We start from the raw sequence: 23,041 nt of genomic DNA, 5'->3' as shown, positions 1-23,041 counted from the left end.
AATTTTGTTAATATAAATGGTCCAAACAGACCAATTAAAAGGCAGGAATTATAACACTGGCTAAAAAATAATTGCCTGTAGAATGCCCACAAGGGACCCTTAAAAGGGTCCCTTGTTTATACTTTAAAAAGTATAAAGGCACAAATAAGCTATGAGTAAATAAAAGTTATACAAAGTTACTATGGATTAAAAAATAGTTGAAATTGCAACAAAAGCAAAAATGGACAAGTGAGACATAATTAAACTAAAGAGCTTCTGCACAGCAAAACAAAAAACTATCAAGAGAGTAAGCAGACAAGCTACAAAACAGGGGAAAATAGTTGCAAACTATGCATTAAACAAGGGTCTAATATTCAGAATCTACAAGGAACTTAAACAATTCAACAAGGAAAAAAACAGAAATAACTCCTTTAAAAAGTAGGCAAAAGACATAAACAGACACATCTCAGAAGAAGACATACAAGGGGCCAACAAACATGAAAAAACGTTCAATATCACTAATCATCACAGAAATGCAAATCAAGATCTCAGTGAGATATCATCTCATACCAGTGAGAATGACTATTATTAAAAAGTTAAAAAACAGTAGAGCTGGTGAGGCAGTGGAGAAAAGGGAGTGCTTGTACACTGCTGATAGGAATGTAAATTAGTTGAGCAACTATGGAAAGCAGTTTGAAAATTCCTCAAAAAGCATAAAATAGTGCTACCATTTGACCCAGCAGTCCCATCTTGGGACTTTCAAGCAAAGTTGATTTTGAAGTAACGAATATTCTCAGGGATCAAGAAAGTCATTTCCTAATGAAAAAAAAAAAATGGTTCTGGTCGTCCTTCCTCTGGCTGTATCTGTTCATCAACAGCGTCTGACATCACTTTAACTGAGATTAGTTTTCTTCACCACTGAAGAAGCTCCCTAAATAACAGCAGTAGGTACCTATTTGCGTTCTTCCATGTTTATCATAGATCCTTTCTTCTTTCGCTCATAGAACTTTAGTTTCACTTTGGCAAACGTCCTTGCCTCCATTCTATGCGGTCTTGTAGACTCAATCTATGTGTCTAGTCACTGATAACTGGTTTCTTTTCCAAGGCACTGAACTCATGTAGAGAGGGACAGGGAAAGGGTGAATAGTTGACGGATTCATAGCAATGCCCCTGGAAGACTGCTCGTTAGGTCTGGCTGACCTAATTATGATTCTTCCAGGTTATTCAGTTTTGTCTTCAATTTTGTCAGCTAAATAACCTGACATATGTCAACCCTTCAACCCTTACTTACAGTGCCTTCTCAATTTCTCATCAAACTCCAGCCATTTCAGTCTCCGCTCTTTTCTTTGAACTTTTCAAGCTCCTTCTTCTCAAGATTCTCGCAATCGGTGTTCCCTCTGCCTGGTGAGCATTCCCGCAGTTCCACCTGTATCTGGTTCCTTCCCATGATTTGCATCTTAGTCCAGATATTACTTCTTCAGAGAGGAACCTTCTGACTGCATTATCCAGAAGGATATGCTCACCTACCCAGCACTGCTGTGTTATTCTCTGTAATAGGTGTCAGCACATTATGTCACCAGACTAACCACAGCCTACCACATGGTTTTCTAAATAAAAAGTCTCATTGGAATACAGCCACACTGTTCATTTGTGTGGTATTGTATATGGCTGCTTACACCCTTCAAGTGGCAGAGTTAAGTAGATGCCTAAAATCTTACCAAACCTTTAAATAAGCTTGTTGATCCCAGTGTTATGCTATTCCATTTATTCACTTACACAACTTATCACTACCTGCCATTATCGTGTTCGTATTTTTAGTTTATTGACGTCGTCCCTTCCCAACACTGTAAGAGCTACGGACAGTGGGTAACTTGCCTGCTTTTAATCAGCTATGCTTTCCTAATATAAATCAAATGTCTGCCGAGAATAGAATTCTACAAATACTTGTGGAGTACCTGAATGAATAAATGAGTATAACTTATTAAGAAGTACTCAGCAAGTACTACCCATGCCATCTCTAGTATTTCATATATACTCTAGATGACATGCTCTTCTCACATAGTTGATTAGACTATGAACAGGTGTCTAACTCAAGAGTAGCCAATAAGTAGACCAGCCAAAATTCCATGACCACTGACAAAAAGATCAGCTGGATCACTGGATCAATTTGACATTTTTCTCAGGAACCTGAAATTGAGAATGTGGCTCAGGAGTTGAACTTGTGTCTGTTTAGAAGTGTCTGAATAAGACTGACCATTTGGTTTTTATTCATTCTTCTATTACGCCCACTTCTTACATGAGCTAGCTTGGGTATATATCTCTTACATGCTTTCAAAGCAATAAACTGAAACACATCTAAAGCTAAAACTGAGCAGAAATATCCATATATAAATAAAAATAGGATAACCACCTGCATTCTCACAGAAAAACAAAGTGCTTTAAGGCATTTCAGAACCTGGTAACACAGGTTGCAATATAGGTTCCCATGGCAATAGTAAAGCCAATACCTAGTTCACTCTGGCTCTATGAAAAGTGGATTCTTGTTTTGAAGCTATTGGTACTAACTGATTACTTAAAGGTGCAATGCCTTGTCATTAAAGTTGACAATGAGAGGAAAATCTTCTAAGCATACTTACAGTGGTGTTTTTATTTTGTTTTTATTTTACCAATATAAAAGTAAAATTCATTATCAAATCATCTTATGTCCTTTAGATAAAAAACTAAAAATAAGTGTGATGACATTTCTTTCTGGGAGGTATCTTTACTACTGTTAATGTCAAAGATTAAACAATCAAAGTGGGGTGGGGACAGGGCAGGGAAGAACAGTAGGAACTTGATTCAGCTCAGATAGGCATAGGACAAATACAAAAACGAAGGCACGTCCCTTTCAGAGTCATTCTAACTCTTGCGGAAGCGAGTCCCCTCCACTCAAGGACGTGAGGCTGAATTCACCTGATGCGTAACAGGAGGGCGTGGGCAAAGCAGCCTCACACAACAAGCAGGGGTAACTTTCCAGGGATCCAGGTGGCAGTTTTCCGTCTTCTCAACAGTGAGCAGGGTGCGTTGGGAAACTCAGAGGCACTTGGAGACTTGAACGTCTTTGGGCTTGCACAGACAGAGTGGATTGCCAGGGCTTGGTTTTTCTGATTATTCTTAGAGAGGCTCAAAAAGCACGATGGTGTGTGTCTAAGTCTCCCTCTATGTATTTCCCATAAGGCTACATTTATCGCTACATTTATTTCCAAAAAAACAGATTGTCTATTAGTTCCACAATTCATTCCAAGTGTCCAACTCACTCTCTCATTTTCTACGTCACCTTGGGAATCTCTTTCCCTTGTAACTCTGCCTCTACATGATTTCCTAGATTCATCATATTAAAACAAACATTTAAAAAATATATGAACATATCTACAATGTAAAAATGGCTTTCACCTATTTCCTCTTCAACTAATGATATTCAGAGCATATACAGTTTTTCACGACCACTTTTACAATCATTGCATTTTTCCCTCAGAAAAAAGTAATAGAATGGCTAATATAAATTTATTGTTTATTATTACATTGCATATTTTTAGTGCCTTAAATGAGAATTTCAGTGTGCTTTAAAGTACAAAGAATGTGAAATGATTTCCAAATATATATTGCCTCACAATATACTACGGAGTTGAATTATTTCTTATTACAATTCTGAAACAAAATCTTACTGTAGATGCTGAAATAGAAAATACAGTTCATGATTCTACTGTCTAAAAAAGATTACAGTTGGCTGACTGTATAACATCTCGATTATTAGTTCTTGGCAAATTTCTCTCAAGGGTGCTTTTCTGGGGTTGTAAATGTCTACATCTTGAGTACTGTGGCATTGAACAAAGTGATTTTACATGAAGTTTTTCTGGAATCAATAAAACATCAATGCTTAAAATTGACTTAGAGAACCAAAGATATTTTAGAAAAAGCTTCTATTAAATAGTATTGTTAGTCTTTACATTTAATCATGACCTATTTATGAGACATTGTATTATGTAATTTATAAAATTATTAAAAATGATTACCTATATTTTTAACCTCATTCGTTTTATGTACTTCAGACCCAAATATTCTGCTACCTCCTAAACATCTCCATATGTTTCTGTTGCCTATGTGGCAAAGCTCAGTGTTTCCAATTCTGAACTTAATAACATTCTCCTTAAAACCTAGCCTGAGACATCAAGATTCGGAGAGAGAATTTCCAATTCTAATATTTACTTTTCTTTGGCAGTAAATAATTTACTTGAGGAAAGAGCATAGATGCATAGAACAGCTGTTAAGCAGAACATCAATGAGATTAAATTGTAGGACAAGAAAACAAAAAGGGAAACTGTGTTTCCAAAGGGATGGCATGCATCTCACGGAGGGTGTGTGAGAAAACGCCAGGGAAAGCATTTCACTTGGTGCCAGCGGCTCCGCATACGGGCTGATCGTGAGCCACCTCTGGAAAGGGCAATTCAGAAATATCAAAATTACAGATGTTTTTACACTTCTGAACCCCTCATTCTATGTTCTAATATCTAAAACATAGGCAGCAAGTCTCTGTGGGTTAAAAATCCTGATGGTCTCCGTTCTATTTCTGTTCTTATATGCTGGGTCCAGACACTTCCGCTGTTTCTCACTTCTTCATCTTTGACTTCCATGAGGCCTGTAGCCTCAGTCCCCAGTCCAGGTCCTCACGTTCATTTTCTAGATGCATTCACATTCTTAAATCTCAGTACGTCCTATGCCTCAAAAATCTCCAGTGGGTCCACACAGCATACAAATTATTAGCCTGGTGATTTTGTCACTCTGTGATATGGAGCTGGGTTTTCCTTTCTAACTTGTCTTCTACCATCAAGCATCTGGGGTTCTGCCATGTTGGACATGTTGCACCATGTAGCTTTCACTTATACTATTTATCCCCTCAACCTCTGAATACCGTCTTCTATTTCTGTGTATTGAAATCTGATTTAATATCGCACCCAGGCTCAGTGTCATCTTCCACAAATGTGTTTGTAATCTGCCCTCTGGTCTCCTAGAATTCATCAAAAATTTTCCCAGCACAGTGCTTATGACTTTATGAGAATATTGTGCATAATATTTTGCTGATGCATGGCTACGTACTCAACTAAATCATAATTTTAGGCAAGATTCAGCCTTTATTTTTGGCTGTATTTCCCATATTTTCCACTGAATATTGGATGAATATGTCAAGGAAGGAAAGAAGGGAGGGAGGGAGGGAAGGAGGGAGGGAGGGAAGGAAGGAATTTGTTACTGACAATAATGAAGGGCACATAAACACCTGAGAAAACCCCAAGCCAGTTTATATTTTTGAAAATTGTATAATGCAATCATTTGAGAGATAAATGTCTAAATTAGAGATTAAGTTGATAATAAATTCCAGATTTCATTAATAATAAAACTGTGGTAAGGAATAGATTTATTATGAGACATTCTGAAATACTCTTACATATATATATATATATGGAAAGTCTTAGTTTCTACAAAGTGGTTGCCCTTTAGAATTATGTAAGATGAGTGTATGTAATTCCAAAAGATTTTAAAATATTTTCCCTTTAGAACTTGGCTGTTGTTATACTGCATGATTTCAATGTCTTAGTACATTTGAGCTACTATAACAAAACACCTTAGACTGAGTGGTTTATACACAATAGAAATTTATTTTCATAGTTCTTGAGGATAAAAAGTCCAAGATCAAGGCATCAGCAGTTTTGGTGACTGGTGAGAGAACACCCTCTGGTTCGTAGACAGCACCTTCTTGCTTTGCCCTCCCATGGTGGAATGGGTGAGGGAGATCTCTGTGGCCTTTTTAACAAGGGCACAAGTCCCATTTATGAGGGAGTCTCCCTTGTGACAGCATCATAACATGAGACCTCCTGGACTGCATTCCCAGGAGATTAGGCATTCTGAGTCACAGGATGAGAGAGGATGTTGGCACAAGATACCGGTCACAAAGACCTTGCTGATAAAACAGCCTGCAGTAAAGAAGCCGGCCAAAACCAAGATGGTCACCAGAGTGACCCCTGGCTATCCTCACTGCTCATTATATGCTAATTATGACATAGTAGCATGCTAAAAGACATTCCCACCAGCACCATGACAGTTTACAAATGCCATGGCAACATCAGGAAGTTACAGCATATGGCCTAAAAAAGGGAAGTACCATCCATTCCAGGAATTGCCAACCTTAGTCCCAGAAAATTATGAATAATCCACCTCTTGTTTAGCACATAATCAAGAAGTCACAATAAATATAAGCAGCTGGGTAGCCCATGCCCTGTTCTGCCTGTGGTGTTGCCGTTCTTTTTTCCTGTGCTGTCTTTCTTTTTTTTTTTTTCTTTTTTTGAGACGGAGTTTCTCTCTTGCTACCCAGGCTGGAGTGCAATGGTGCGATCTCGACTCACCACAACCTCCGCCTCCTGGGTTCAGGCAATTCTCCTGCCTCAGCCTCCTGAGTAGCTGGGATTACAGGCATGCGCCACCATGCCCAGCTAATTTTTGTATTTTTAGTAGAGACGGGGTTTCACCATGTTGACCAGGATGGTCTCGATCTCTTGACCTTGTGATCCACCTGCCTTGGCCTCCCAAAGTGCTGGGATTATAGGCGTGAGCCACCGCGCCTGGCCCATTCCTGCGCTTTCTTAATCAACTTGTTTTTACTTTACACTATTGACTCACCCCAAATTCTTTCTTGTGGGAGGTCCAAGAACCCTCTCTTGGTGTCTGGATGGGGACTCTTTTCGGGTAACACAATCTCGTAAATGTTATAATTAGGATTAGTGATTAGGATGTTAGCGCAGGATTTCTGGAAGAACTGATACAGAAGATGAGACCTAAAATATTAGAATTCATATAAATGCTTAGCAAATAATATCCCAGATAGAAAGAACAATCTTCAGGGGAACTGAGGTTGGGAAGTGATAATACTTTGGACAAACAGGAGGTCATTTTGTGGCTGGTGCAATGAGCTGAAAACTAGTGAGAGGAAACTGGAAGAATGAGTAGGGCTCAGATAATAGCAAAATTTGTAAGTAAAGTATTACGGACATCATCCTGAGGACAGCAAGGGGCTGACTTAAGTAAATCCCTGGGACTGTCCTTGGAGAAGAGATTGGAGGAGCACTACAGGAAGATTAGAAGCAGGTGTTGTCATCACTGGAAGGTGCAGTAATCTATTTGACATACGATGCTGGCCTGACGTAGTGACAGAGGCCGGGGATAGAGAGAAGTTAACGGAGTTGAGCGATCCTGAAAGGTTTAGATGCAAGCCTGTGTGGCCATCAATTTTTCTGCTGAGGGCAGAAAAAAGAGAGTGAGTCAAAGATGAGACTCAAATTTTACCCTAAATAAATTCTTTTCATCTGAACAGGCTGCAGAATCCATGTAAGAAGGAAAAAATAAAGTAATCTTCATTGTTTTAATCCACTAATAATGTGGTGGACAATTTGTTGCTTTTGTTGTTATTGCAGCATAAGAAGTAACTTTCTGATACAAGCCACAAGGAATAAGAGCAGTGTGTGCATGTAAATAACAAGAACCTGAAAAAAAAAACACTGACACGAATGTGAATTTGAAGGTAGTTTTGTCTTCCATATAGACTATGCTGTCTTCATCCGTCCGTGAGACTATGAAAAAGCTAATAATAAATCAATGGGAAAATTTCTTGCTGGTTTTTCAAGTACAACAAGTTAATAGGGTTCCACTTAATGTATGAATGAAGATGTCCTACAAGCTCAGCTCCACCCTACAGGCAGGAAACAGCACCTGCTCTGTCCCTCTCCTGCCCATTTCTAGTTGACATGGCTCTGCTGAAACCCGTGACTGTCTCTTGACAGGAGGTGATGCCTTTCAGCCAGGATTTTCCTTGCATTTTACTTCTACAGGAAACTGTAAGAATCAGCTATTTTCGACTCTCATTTGCAAACATAATACTATATAACATTGTCAAAAATGAATCCTTTTGAAAGCTATGGCATAATCGGAAGTATCACCAACAAGTAGTTTTCTTGTCAAATACAGTGAAATTGAACTGAAAAAAAAATACTCTTTTAAAATAAAGCACTGGAAACATGTAGCCATCTGACAGTGAAACGAAGCCAGACTTTACCCTTCCTGGGGACATGACTGCCACTGGTTCTCTCCTTCTCCTCGACCCACAACATGGAACGTGCTGCTCCTTTCATCCTCACTCCCCTCACTACTGAGAGGATGGAGTCTCACTGAATATTTCATGGGAATCTGACTTGCCTTTAGGGCTTTGACCTATTTTTCTCCTGGCTTACAGCTTGATGCTGGTGCTGAAATATATTAGAGTGGAGCGTGGAATAGGCAAAGTAGTCTCTCCCCAGCTCTTGGCAATTGGATAAAATGAGTTCAATTTTCCTACTGGTTCCTGACTGGAGATATGTAGAACCCACTCTGTCTTCAATCAGCACAGAACGACTGACATCCAAAGACTAGTCCAGTCACAGTTATGCTAAAAATAATTAGCATAAGCAATGATGGAGAATGTATTTATTGTGGGGATATGAAATGTTAGAACAGATGATTTTATCAACTCATTTAATGGAAATTTGGTTGTTACATAATTGTTTGTGGATATATAATAAAAAATATAAAAATGCCCACTCACACAACTAACAGTATGTTAAAGACGTGTGAATTTTTCCTAATATGGCACAGTTTCAAGGCAAAGGAGAGAAAGGACATCACGTAGGACTGAAGATGGAGGGTTGAATTGTTAAGTTATCATTTAAAGATAAGCCACGTGGGCCCAGGGGAGCTTTATCCCCTTTAACAACGTGCATGCAAGTGGTTATTGTAGTGCAGCTTTGTCAGGGGAACTTAGTAATGAGATAAAATAACAGCTGTATATTTTGTAGAGAAGTTTGCTTAGGAAGGCAGTTGCCATGGGAACGCCTGGCAATAGCGATTTGATTTTGTGTTGTATGAAACCGATGAGTTTACTTTGTCTAGATTATTTTCCTCACGCTGGCAACTTCTAGGGGAGAAAGGAACTAGTCTTTTCCAGAAATTTGCATATTAAAACAACCCACTTCATTTCAGAGTAGAGGTGGAGAAGACTTTATTGACAAGCCTCTTCACCAATGAATCACATACTTACACCAAAAAATGCACATTGTGTAAATTTTCCGCATTTCGAAAGAGCTCTCACTGCCTCAGCCTGTGCACTGGAGCTCTGCTTTAGGCAAATGAGTCACGTTCAATTATAAGTCCTCAGAAATTTGCTTAAAATTGTTGCAGCTGGGAGATGTAAAAAGCCTTATGAATGAGCAAAATTGAAGTGAATTATACTTCACGGGGAAGTCTCTCAATGAAAAATGTGGTAAACAGGCCTGGAGGAGAAAAAGGAAACAGATGCTGACTGATAAGAAACGCTTATTTTAACAGGGAGACACCAGCATGGATGTGCTGAGGTTTAAAGAAGGACTCAGCAGAGCTGGTTTTTCTCTCCGCAGGTGGCTCGGCTTCAGCGAACTGAAATATCTTGATCAAAAGATAAAATGCATTTCACCTCTGAGGGTGAAACAGGCAATCCTTTCATTCAGCTCTAGGAATTCAAGATGGCCAGGACTTGCACACGCGTACAGAATGCAAATCGGTCACATAGCCTGAGAGTGTCCATACTCCAGTGTCAACCCACATCGCACCAAGGAGGGGACAAAAGACAAATAAACCCACATGCCCGTCCCCAAGGAACCCCGTCCCCTAGGCCTGCACGTCCATCCTTAGTAAGAAAACTTTCTACTTTGCGGATTCCTTGGTAAGTTCAGTTGAATCTGACACAAGCAGAGATTAATGATCATGTCCCAGGCTTAGAAAAAGATCATCTCCCTAAGATCCGAGGTCTTTTGGTCAAAGAAAAACTCAGAAAATTATAGAAAGATAGAAGAATAGAGAGTAGATTGCTTTTTAAGTTACTGCTGCAATTAAGAAACTTCAGATGAGTAATCTTAATTATTTTAGCGAAATCTGTCTTTCAGGACTGTCTCTTATCAAAAGCAGAAAGTTATTAATCTTGCTGCATGAGTTGCTTTTTCTTTTCTTTGAGCCTGGAAAGAGTGGTCTGGGAGTTTATCTCCCTTTTATCTTCCTTTGCTTGTTTTCAGACAGTCATTTATCTGGGTGTAGAATACGAGAAGCTCCCTGAATTCATGTTTTGGAAACCAGCTTTATGTTTTTCAGGGCATCTTTGGACAATTTAAAGTCGTAAACTGACTCAGCACAGGCTGAGGCAGTCAGAGCTCTTTTGAAATGTGATAAGTTTACACAATGTGCAGGCTGTGGGACTCTAGAACCTGGGTTCCTAAGCTCATCATCATACACCACAGAGTTTAGAGGACACTCTGGATAACTCCCCTTCCCTAGTAATCACCTTCATCCAGCCTCTGAAAATAGAAAACTGTAGAGTGTGGCCAAATGTTCTAGAGGCTATTGTAGCTTACTTAATGAATCACATTTTTCTGTATGTATTTTGTTATTCAATTTTGTAATTAACCTGGAATCTGCCCAGATAGTCCAACATCTTGAAAGTCCTAATGTACTCAAGGCATTGCCCAATTTAACTGTAGCCAACCACTCTTTACAGTTGTTTCCATTTGAGGTCCTCAAAAAATATTTGAAACAAATAAAATCAGAGCTGTATGAGAATGAAATATAGGCCCCAAAAGGATATAATCATAGAAACTGAAGTTCAACCAGAGTCCCCTTAGCTTCAAAAAGCTTATCTACAGATATGGTAACAAGCTGTTATTTATCTTTACTTTGGGCGTCTTAAGAAAAGTTGTCTACCTTGGGATGGAAATCACACAAGCTATGCAATGAGAGATATGCTCTGCTGCTTCCTCAGGAATTTAGTAATGGAAATACCTTCCAAAGAGAACCTTCCAAAGGAATAGCTTGCTTAGAAGACAGGCTCAAAAATGTACAGCAGCTCAGAAGGATTAAGGTAGGGGATTTTGTGATTCTATAGATTTTGTGATTTATGAATTTATTTCTACATCTAACAGTCATATATTCCATATTTCAACACATTTTTTTTTTTGCATTGTCTCTTATTTAGTAGATTTAGTTTTTGAGACAGAGTCTCACTCTTGTTGCCCAGGCTAGAGTGCAATGGCACGATCTCAGCTCATTGCAACCTCCATCACCCGGGTTCAAGCGATTCTCCTGCCTCAGCCTCCCAAGTAGCTGGGGTTACAAGCATGCTCCACTAAGCCCAGCTAAAACTTGTATTTTTAGTAGAGATGGGGCTTCACCATGTTGGTCCGGCTGGCCTCGAACTCCTGACCTCAGGTGGTCCACCAACCTTGGCCTCCCAAAGTGCTGAGATTACAGGCATCAGCCACCACACCCAGCCTACTTAATAGATTTTTTTTTTTTTTTTACTTAATAGATTTTTAATGAAATTTAAAAATGATTTGAAACATCACAATTTTCTTCTTAATTCTGCATTAAAGTAAGAATTAATTTAAATGCAAATACAATATAATATTTGTCCCAGTTAAAAAATTAAAAGTTATGCATGATAATACATGTAGAATATTGACTTTAGCAAAAATGGCCAGTGTAACAAAAAGTTCTCTCCTCTGATATATTTCATTCTCTTGAAATTATTCACCCTACCCACCCACTTCACTGAGTGTAAAAAAAGAAAAGAGATTAGTAGCAGATTCAGTAGTATTTCAGAGCCCAAGAGGACAAAATTAACTGGTGCTAATGCTGAAAATGTTACCCATCTGTGATTGCTTGTATGTCCAGGAAATGCCTTTAACTCTTCCTCTTAGAAATGCCATTGGCTGAGACACATCAGTGCAGATGCTACACCCTGCTTAGGTGCTATTTGATTAGGGCCATTATGCTTTATGGCAAAGGTCTAGCAAGAATCCACTTTCTAACACAGTGGATAAGAGCTGTTTCTATAAACATTCCAAATGTATTTTCTTGTTGAAAGCACGGTGTGCACTTCAAAAAGATTGCTCACAATTGAGCAAGGCATCCCTGTACAAAGCTCTTTAAGATATAATGCCAGACTTACTTCATGGGGGACTGCTGCTGAACGCCGAAATGAATTACAGGAAGTGTTATGAGGATGCATGCTGAGACTCTAGAAAACTCAGGCCTCTAGCCCTGCTTGCCAAATCCAGAACGGTTCTGGCTATGTTATTGTTTGCCACTACCTGACAATCTTTCCCCCAACCCACATTCGTATCTATAAGTGTGTGTGTGTGTGTGTGTAACCCTCTCTCTCTCTCTAACAGTTACATATATATAACTATGCATATATAACTATATATATACACACACATACATGTATAGTTTTATTTACATATGTATGTATATATTTATGTACACACAAGAAGGCTTCTCTTGGGGTGTCTTAGTGTGTCTATGTGTATATATGTGTGTGTGTCTTCTGGGTCACTGAATCTAATAGTTTCTTACAGATTTCAATGGCAGTGCCATAGGTGTACCTTAATAAACATTAAAATTCATGTTGGCTTTGAAGAAATGTGAAACTGGAGGTATTCCGTTTTAAGAACTGTCTTTTAATGCATATTAATATTTGGATTTAACAAATAATTTTCATTACACAGACATGTTTCCATTACTAATGAGATTGTGAAACTTGCAATTCACAAATTGGAGGACTTTCCTGCTCCCTTTCCCCAATCCTTCTACTGACCCTTCCGCAAATCTGCAGATCACATGGGTGACTCCCAGCACCTATGATGGTTCTTTATGAACTGAAGCAGAGGGTTCTTCTCTTTAGAGGCACCTAAGCCCAGAGCATTCCCAGGACTTTAGAACTGCAACTAAAAGACGGATCCCATTTCTTTATCATAGGCTAGATCCTCACCACGTTTGAAGCTCTGGGTGGCCTTGACTTCTGCCATGTGGACCAGTAACAGAAGCCAGTTGCAAAGAGGGAAGAATGAAGCCAACATACAGAGGCTGTCTTTTGCCAAGACCTTTCATTCCAGATGGGTCTTTGAAATAATGCAAAGCATCTGTTGTTCAGGTTTCCTTTTTTTTCTTCAAGTGGTTTTCATTCTGAAAAAAGTAGAAAAAATACAAAAATGAATTTTTTAAATTTAATAAAATGTAAAACAATTTTGTGACAAGGAATTATCATAAAATGATGAGTGCAGGCTACCATTAGAATCATCAGTAAATAATGCCATGTTTTAAGTTGTCCTCAAAAAATTTGTGAATGCTATAATTAAAAACAACATCAAATATTTGAAAGAGCAAATTTATAAGAAACTGCATCTTAATAACCACAGTAATTTAAAAATTTACTTAAATATAATAACATGAAAGAGAAGCTATAAAAGACTCAGGAAATTTCTACAAGAAATAATTCCTTCTATTAACTCAAAACACTAATAATTAAAAAAAACTGAGTAACACATTTCTGATAAGCTAAGCTAAGCAACATTTTTCTTTTTTAAGATGGAATCTCACGCTGTGGCCCAGGCTAGAGTGCAGTGGTGTGATCTCAGCTCACTGTAACTTCTGCCTCCAGGGTTCAAGCAGTTCTCCTGCCTCAGCCCCTCGAGTAGCTGGGATTACAGTTGTGTGCCACCATGCCCACGAAATTCTTAAATTCTTTTAGTAGAGATGGAGTTTCACCATGTTGGCCAGGCTGGTCAAGAACTCCTGACCTCAAATGATCTACCCACCTCTGCCTCCCAAAGTGCTGGGATTACAGGCATGAGCCACTGCACCTGGCAAACATCTTTATCAAATGACTTTTATTTTTTTTTCTGTTTAACAAAGACTGTGAGTTAACATTTGGTACTAGGTAAAAAGAGAAGTATGTATTTATCATGAAAAGTCTTATCTTGCATATCCCCAAGCTATTAAACCTTGCTCACTTATTGTAATCTGACTTGCCTATTTAAGCTACTATATATATTTTTATTATGTGTGGAATGTTCCAGCATGTCTCTGATACTCAGAAGAGTGTTAGTTTAGTTTAGTTTTTTTTAACTTTTATCGTGGGTTCAGGGATACGTGTGCTGGTTTGTTATATAGGTAAACTCATGTCACAGAGATTTGTTGTACAGATTATTTCATCACTCAGGTACTGAGTCTAGTACCCAATAGTTATTTTTTGTTATCTTCTCCCTCCTCCCAACTGCCACCTTCCAGTGAGCCCCAGGGTCTGTCGCTGCCCTCTTTGTGCCCATGTGTTCTCATTTAGCTTCCACTTGTAAGTGAGAACATGTGGTATTTGGTTTTCTGTGCCTGTGTTAGTTTGCTAAGAATATTGTCCCCAGCTTTATCTGTGCTCCTGCAAAGGACATGATCTCTCTCTTTTTTATGGCTGCATAGTAGTCAGTGGTGTATATGTGCCACATTATCTTTATCCATCCTACCACTGATGGGCATTTAGTTTGATTCCATGTCTTTGCTATTGTGAATAGTGCTGCAATGAACATGCACATGCATAATTTATATTATTTGGGCATACACCCAATAATAGCTTTGCTGCAACGAATGGTAGCTCCGTTTTTAGGTCTTTGAGGAATTACCGTACCACAGTGGTTGAACTAATTTATACTCCCACAGTGTATAAGCATTTCTTCTCTCCACAACCTCACCAGCAGCTGTGATTTTTTAACTTTTTAATAATAGTCATTCCGACTGGTGTGAGATTGTTTCTCATTGCGGTTTTGATTTGCATTTCTCTAATCACCAGTGATATTGCTCTTTTTTATATAACGCTTTTTGGCCGCAGGTGTGTGTTCTTTTGAAAAGTGTCTCTTCATGTATTTTGCCCAGTTTTTTGTGGGATTTTTTTTTTGTTTTGTTGTTGTTCTTAATTTGTTAAAGTTGCTTATAGATGCTGGATATCAGACTCTCATCAGATGCATAGTTTGCAGATATCTTCCCGCATTCCGTAGGTTGTCTGGTGATGCATAGTTTGCAAGTATCTTCTCCCATTCTGCAGGTTGTCTGGTTACTCTGCCAATAGTTTCTTTGGCCGTGTGGCTCTTAGATTTAATTAGATCACATTTGTAAATTTTTGCTTTCGTTGCAATCGCTTTTGGTGTCATTGTCATGAAATCTTTGCCAGTTCTTCTGTCCAGAATGGTGTTGCTTAGGTTGTTTTCCAGAGTTTTTATAGTTTTGGGTTTTACATTTAAGTCTTTTATTCATCTTCCGTTGATTTTAATATGTGGTGTAAGGAAGAACTGCAGTTTCAACTTTCTGCACGTGGCTAGCTAGTTATCCCAGAACCACGTATTGAACGGGAGGTTGTTTCCTTACTGCTTGTTTTCGTCAGCTGTTTCTAAGATCAGCTGTGCGGCCTTGTTTCTGGGCTCCCTATTCTGTCCCATTGGTCTGTGTGCCTGTTTTTGTGCCAGTACCATGCCGTTTTGTTTACTGTAGCCCTGCAGCATGAGTAATGTGATGCTTCCTGTTTTGTTCTTTTTGCTTAAGATTTCCAAGGCTATTTGAGCTCTTTTTTGGTTCCATACGAATTTTAAAATAGCTTTTCCTGTTCTGAGAAGAATGTCATTGGTAGTTTGATAGAAATAGCAGAAATAGCATTGAGTCTGTAAATTGCTTTCAGTGGTATGCCATTTTAATGATATTGATTATTCTGATTCCTGAGCATGGAATAATTTTCCATTTGTTTGTGTCCTCTCTGATTTCTTTGAGAAGTGTTTTTATAATTTTCATTGTAGAGACCTTTCACCTCCCTGGATAGCTGTATTCCTAGGTATTTTATTACTCAGAATAGTTTTCAATGTATTAAAAGCATTTTCTATATCTCTGTCTCAAGGTTCATCTGAACTTTATATGTTAAAGGTGTCACACAAGAAGGTATTCTTAGGGAACAAGAATTACACAAATATTGTATCAAGATTTTTATTAAATAACTTCCAATAAAATAATCAGTATTTTTACTATCAATCAACATGTAATATATACCTACCAAGTATAGGTTTCTACTTGTTCTTCCTTTATAATATAGTTCTCACTCAGAGGATCTCCAAACTACATGAAATAAAAAATCTGAAATAAAGGCGTGTAAAATTTTATGATTGGGTATGTTGCTGTCTTAGTCTGTTTTGTGCTGCTATAACGGAATACCTGAAACTGGCTAATTTAAAACGATGTAAATTTATTGGCTCACAGCTCTGGAGGCTGGGAAGTCTTATATGAAGCTGCTGGTATCTGACAAGGATCTTCTTGCTATAGCATCCCGTGGCAGAAGGCCAGAGAGCAAGACAGGGCCAAACTCATCTTTTGCCAAGGAACTCACCCCTGAGATAACAGCATTAATCCACTAATAAGGGGAGAGTCATCAGGGGCTAATCACATCTCATTAGCCCTGACCTCCCAACACTATTGCATTGGAGATTAGGCTTGCAACACATGCTTTTTGGGGACATATTCAGATGGTAGTAAATAGAAAGAGTCAATATTATCAAGATGTAAGTTCTTCCTAACTTGATTTATGTATTCAACATAATCTCAATCAAAATCTAAAATGTAATTTGGTACATATTAACCAATGAACTTATTCTGAAGTTTATACGCAAAGGCAAAGTCCAGAAAAGTTAACACAATACTGAAGGAGAAGAAAAATGTGACACTATCCAGTGTCAAGACATACTATAAAGTCACAGTAATCAAGACAGTGTGGTATCAGTGAGAGAACAGGCACATAGGTCCATGAAACAGATCAAGGAACTGAGAAAGAGTTCCACACAGATATATGTAGTCAATTTACAGTTTAAAAAAATAAGAAAGGCAATACAATGGAGAAAAGTCTTTTTAATAAATGGTGCTGGCACAATTGATTAGGCACATGGGAAAAAAAAGAATTTAGACACAGAACCTACACCCTTTACAAAAATTGACTAAAAATGTATCATAGACCTAAATGTAAAATGCAAGAGAATAAAACTCCTAGAAAGTTACAGAGAAGAAAATCTAGATGACCTTGGATATGTCAATGACTTTTGGATACAACACCAATGTGCAATACATGAAATAAACAATTGATAAACTGGACTTTATTAAAATTAAAAACTTATTATCCATAAAAGACACTGTCAAGGGAGTGAGAAGATAAGCCACAGACTAAGATAAAATATTCACAGAACACATATCTGGTAGATACATTTAAAATATACAAACAAGACTTAACATTTAACAATGAAACGGACAACCTGATTTTAAAATGGGCTAACAACCTGAACTGACATCTCACCAAAGCAGATGTACAGATGGCACACATGCATGTGAAAAGATGCTTAAAGTCATATGTCATTAGGAGATTGCAAATTAAAAGAAAATGAGACACCACGACACACCTATTGAAATAGCAAAATTCAAAACACGGACAACACTGAATCTGGTGAGGGTTTAGAGCAACAGATCCATTGCTGGTGAATCTTTTGAAGACAATTAAGCATTTACTTACACAACTCAGAATACTATATGACCCAGCATTTCTGCTTCTCAGCATTTACTCAAATAAGTTGAAAACTTATGTCCACACAGAAATTTGCACACAGATATTTACAGCAGCTTTATTCATAATTGAATAAAGCTTGGAACAAACCAAAGTTTCCTTTGGTAGGAGAACAGATGCACACACTGCGGTACAACCAGACAATGAAATAATGTTCAGCACTAAAAACAGATGAGCTCTTAAACCATGAAAGACATGAAGAAAACTTAAATGCATATTACTAAATGAAAGACGCCAATCTGAAAGGCTTCATATTGTATAATTCCAACCACTACGACATTCTAGAAAAGGCAAAATTATGGAGTCAGTGAGAAGATCAATGGTTTCCTGGAGTTACAGGGAGGGAAGGATCAACAGGCAGAGCAGAAAGGATTTTAGGGTCATGAAGCTATCCTTAATGACACTATAATAATCAATATATGCCATTATAAATTTGTCAAAAGCTATACAATGTACAACACCAAGAGTGAACCCTAATGTACACCGTGGGCTCTGGGTGATAATGATGTACCATGTCAATGTAAGTTTTCAGTCATTATGAACGTACCCCTCTGTTGGGGGATATTGGGAATGGGGGAAGTTGTGCATGTGTGGGGGCAGGTGGGTATATGGGAACTCTCTGTATCTCCTGATAAACTTCGTTGTGAACCTAAATCTGCCCTAAACATTAGAGTCTATTAAATAAATGACAACACTAGTAAAGGTATTTATAGAATAAAATACTTTAAAAATATATTAATATATTTATTTCTATTCTCTTAACTGTTATAATGAATTACATAAAACAATAACTATAAAATTGTATTTTTATATTATTAGGCCTATTTAACTATATAGTGAATATGATAAAAGTAACATAAAGAATGGGGTAAGAAATGGAGATTTATGGAAGGAATCTTTCTACATTTTACTGGGAATAAATTAAATTAAAGTGAAATAGATTTTGATGAATCCAAATGCACGTTGTAATCTCTAAAGAAACTACTAAGAAAATAAAACAAATGCTATAATTTTGGAAAACTACAAGGGAATTAAATTGGTTATGCTATAAAATATCCAGTTAACACAGAGTAAAATAGTGAAAGAAAAACACTTCATAAAAGACATGGCATGTGCACTAAAAATACAGAATTAGCCAAGTGTGGTGGCACATGCCTGTACTCCCAGCTACTTGGGAGGCTGAGGCAGGAGAATCACTTGAATCCAGGAGGTGAGCCGAGATGCATCATTGCACTCCAGCCTGGGCAACAAGAGCAAAACTCCAACAACAACAACAACAACAATAAAAAGACATGGCATATTTTGTGTAAAACCCAAAATGCAAAAAATGAATATAAACCCAATGTTATTAAAACTTACATTAAATCAGATCAGAAAGAGTTTAAGACTCCAATATAAAGGCAGAGATCAACAGACCGGATAGAAAAACAATCTTTAACTCTACCTCAAGTACAAGACATGAATTTTAGATTCAAAGATTGAAAATAAAAGGATGGAAATAAGATATACAATGCAAACTGTAGTAAAGTTGGAGACATAATTATAGAAGAGTCAATTCAACCGTAACTTATGACAGCATTACATATATATAACATACAATATATCATATGCTAAGCCATATATAAAATCTCAGTAAATTTAAAATGATTGAGAGCGTCCAAAGTGTATTTTCTAACAACAACAAATTTAAAGTGTAAATTTAAAAAATAAGAGAGAAAAATGTAAGGAATTCACAAATATTTAGAAATTAACAAGACACTTTTTTCTTTTGTTGTTTTATTTTATTTTTAAATTTATTTTACTTTAAGTGTTAGGATACATGTGTAGAACGTGCAGGTTTGTTTCATAGGTATATGCCATGGTGGTTTGCTGCACCTATCTACCCAGGCTCTAACTTCCCTCCCCTCGACCCCCACCTCCCATCAGGCCCTGGTGTGTGTTGTTCACCTTCCTGTGTCCATGTGTTCTCAGTGTTCAACTCCCACTTATGAGTTAGAACATGTGGCATTTGGTTTTCTGTTCCTGTGTTAGTTTGCTGAAGATAATGACTTCCAGCTTCATTTATGTCCCTGCAAAGAACATGATCTCATTTCTTTTCATGGCTGCCTTGTATTCCATGGAGTATATGTACCACATTTTCTTTCTCCAGTCTATCATTGATGGGCATTTGGGTTGGTTCCATTATTGTTATTGCAAATAGTGCTGCAATAAACACATGTGTGCATGTGTCTTTATGGTAGAATAATTTATACTCCTTTGGGTATATACATATTAATGCGATTGCTGAGTCAAATGGTATTTCTGGTTCTAGATCCTTGAGGAATTGCCATACTGTTTTCCATAATGATTCAACTAATTTACATTCCAACCAACAGTGTAAAAGCATTCCCATTTCTCCACAGCCTCACAGCATCTATTGGTTCTTGACTTTTTAATAAATGCCATTCTGACTGGCATGAGATGGTATCTCACTGTGGTTTTGATTTGGATTTCTCTAATGATCAGTGATGTTGAGCTTTTTTCATGTTTGTCAGCTACATAAATGTCTTCTTTTGAGAAGAACAAGACACATCTAAATAACTCATACATCAAAGAAGAAATGCAAGAACAATTTTAAAATATTTTTAAATTATTACAAATGGAAAGACAAAATATCAAATTGATGAGATGCAACTAAGGCATAAGAGAGAATTTCATTTTTTCAAATGATTACATTAGAAAAGAAGACTCAACTCATTAACTTAAGCATTCAACTTAAAAAAAATAAAATAAGAGAAAATTACATTCAGAGCAAGAAAGAAGAAAATAGTAATGGTTAGAGTAAAAATCAATGAAATTGAAAACAGAACAATAAAGAGAATCAACAAATTCAAATGATGCTTATTTCAAAAGATTAATTAAATTGACAAATCTTTAGCTAGAATAACCAAGAAAGAAATACAAAAAACTCAAATTTTGTTTTCTGTATAATCTAAATGAAAATTCCAAAAGTGAAATTAAGAAAACAATTCCGTTCACAATAGAATCAGAAATAGTAATATACTAGTAAGTGTAACTTAAAAATGTAAGACTTGTACACTAGATGCTATAAAACACCTTTGAGATAAGTGAAAGGGGATTTGTATAAATGGAGAGATATTCATGCTTATGGATTGGAAGACTCAACACCATTAAGATCACACCACTGTCCAAACTGATCTGTAGATTTAATTCAATTCCTATCAAAATTTAAATGGCTTTTTTTGTTTTTTGCAAAAATTAACAAGCTGGTCCTAAACTTCATTTATTAATTTATTTACTTACTTACTTACTTATTTATTTATTGAGACAGCATCTCACTCTGTCACCCAGGCTGGACTGCAGTGATGTGATCACAGCTCACTGCTGCCTCAACCTCCTGGGCTCAATTGATCCTCCCGCCTCAGCCTCTCAAGTAGCTAGGGTACAGGCACACGCCACCACACCCAGCTAATTTTTAAAATGTTTTTGATAGATACAGGGTCCCACTATGTTGCCCAGGCTGGTGTTGAATTCCTGGGAGTAAGCATCCTTCTGCTTCAGCCTCCCAAAGTGCTGGGATTGCAGTCATAAGCCACCACACCAGGTTGAGTCCTAAAATTGACATGGACATGGAAAGCACTCAGAATATTAAAAAAAATTTTGAAATGCAGAATTAGAAAGTGTAAGTCCTCTATGGATTAGAGACCTCACATTTGCTAATTTCAAAAGTCACTCTATACCTGCAGTTATCAAGACCAAAACCATGTGCTATTAGCAAAAGGATACACATGCAAATTTATGAAGAAGACTTGGGAATTCAGTGATAGTTTTAGGGTTGATATTTGACAAAATTTTAAGGCAATTCAATTCATAAGGTACAATGTTTTCAAAAAGTGTTTCTGAAATATTAGACATCTGCAAACGTTGACCTTAGATCCTTGAGAGTTACATAAAAATTAACTAAAATATTATGAGACCTAAATGTAACAGGTAAAATTTTAAAACATTTAGGATAAAACATAGGAGAAAAATCTTTGCAACTTATCTGGAGTACAAGAATTACTAAATATGACAATGAATACATGGCCCATAAAAGACAATATATAAAATAGATTCTATTATTATTAATATGTTTTGCTTCAAGAAACAGAATAAAATGAAAACCAAAATTAGAATTTCAGTGAAAATATTTGCAAATCATACGCCTGATATAGAACTTGAATATAAAAAGAACTTTTATACCTCAATAATGAAAAGACAAAAATCTTAATTTAAAATAATGGTTGAAAGACTTGAAAAGATATTTCAACAAGAATTCATATGAATGGCTGTTAAAAAAGAAAAAAAAGGACACTCAGCATTGATCATTAGGAAATGTACATTAAAATAACAAGAACACTATACTCAAAAAGACTGATAATAATAAGTGTTGCCAATAATATGTAGAAACTGAAATCTTCATACTTTGCTGATAAAGATGTAAAATGATAGAGCTTCTTTAGAAAACAGTGTGGCAGTTTCTTAAATAGTTAAAAATGGAGTTACCATATGATCCAGCAATTCCAAGTCTAGGCATCTACCCAAAAGATATGAATACATATGTCCACACGAATATTTGTAGCCAAATGTTCAGAACAGTATATTCATAAGAGCCCAAAAGTGGGAAAAATGCAAATGTCTATCAAATCGTGAATGGATACAAAATATGGTATACCATATAATGGAATGTCATTCAATAGTAAAGAGTAGCAAAGTACAGAAATACATTACTGTGCAAACGAGTCGCTAAAACATTATGCTAAATGGAAGAAGCCAGATGTAAATCTGGATATATTGTATTGTTTCTTTTATATGAAATGTCCAGAATAGCAGAGTCTATAAAGAAGAAAGCAGATTAGTGGTTACTTGAGGCTGGGATGAGAACAGGGATTGACTGCCAGGGGACATGAGGTGTCTTTTTGAAATGATGGAAATGTTCTCAAATTATATTGTTGGCACAAGTCAGTAAATAGACTAAAATCATTGCATTATTATTTAAATCAAGTAAATTTTATGATACATAAATTATAGTTCAATAAAGTTAATATTTTAAAAAGAAGAAAAATTGACTTACCACTGTCTTATTTTTAGACTTATAAAGTTGTAGAGCTCATCAAAGGAAGGTATCAGTATAAAGATAAACATATGGATCAAAGGGAAAAATAGACCCATAGAGATGCTCAATTGACATCTTACAAAATGTCAAGATAACGCAATGGGAAAAGATGCTACTTTTAATAAACGGCGCTGAATCATATGACATCTCTTAGATAAAAAACAAAATGTATGAACTGTAAAAGAAATTCTGAAGTTGTGTTTGATGTATTTTAAGGTTAAAAATAATTAAATACATAGACGCTAATGAGAGTGAGCTCTCTCACTGCTGGATAAGGATGTTTCAAATAAGCAAAGGGAAATGGTTAGAATGAACTTCGCGGTGTTGCACTGGGACTGAAGATATTAGCATGAAGC

This window comes from Aotus nancymaae, unplaced genomic scaffold (assembly GCF_030222135.1).
Source record: "Aotus nancymaae isolate 86718 unplaced genomic scaffold, 86718_ANA_hifiasm-v0.15.2.pri h1tg000083l, whole genome shotgun sequence".
Taxonomy (NCBI): Eukaryota; Metazoa; Chordata; class Mammalia; order Primates; family Aotidae; genus Aotus; species Aotus nancymaae.
The sequence above is the reverse complement of the archived record's forward strand: the minus strand, read 5'-3'. Positions refer to the sequence as shown.